Consider the following 689-nt stretch of genomic DNA (forward strand, 5'->3'; position numbering starts at 1 on the left):
CTAGCACCGATCCACCTGAGCTAAATCCCGCCCTTGGAAATGAATGAATACAAATCAACAGAAACCTTAATTATTTCTCAAGCTAATTGGCAATAAGATGTGGAACATAACGTCAAGACTTTACCGACGACCAGGGGGCGGGACGTAGCCCAGTGATAAAGCGCTCGCCTGATGCGCGGTCGCTTTGGGATCGATCCCCGTCGGTAGGCCCATTGGGCTATTTCTTGCTCCAGCCAGTGCACCACGACTGGTATATCAAAGGCCATGGTATGTGCTATCCTGTCTGTAGGATGGTGCATATAAAAGATCCCTTGCTACTAATGGAAAAATGCAGCGGGTTTTTTCCTCTAAGACTATATATCAAACTTACCAAAAAAAATTTACGTCCAATAGCCGATGATTAATAAATCAGTGTGCTCTAGCGGTGTCGCTAAACAAAACAAACTTTACCTTTAACTTTCCAATAGCCAACGATTAATATCAACGTGATCTAGTGGTGTCGTTAAACAAAAAAACCTTAACTTTTGTTAAACTAGTTGTGGTGCACTGGCTGGTTGGCATTAACAAAAAAACACACACAAAAATCCAAATGGTATGTATGTATGTATGATTTTATAAAATTTAATAGTTTAAAAAAGGTTTTATTGGAGGGGGGAGGAGGGGTGGCCCTCGTGCCCACTCCCTAGCCC

Source organism: Gigantopelta aegis, chromosome 11, assembly GCF_016097555.1.
Source record: "Gigantopelta aegis isolate Gae_Host chromosome 11, Gae_host_genome, whole genome shotgun sequence".
Taxonomy (NCBI): Eukaryota; Metazoa; Mollusca; class Gastropoda; order Neomphalida; family Peltospiridae; genus Gigantopelta; species Gigantopelta aegis.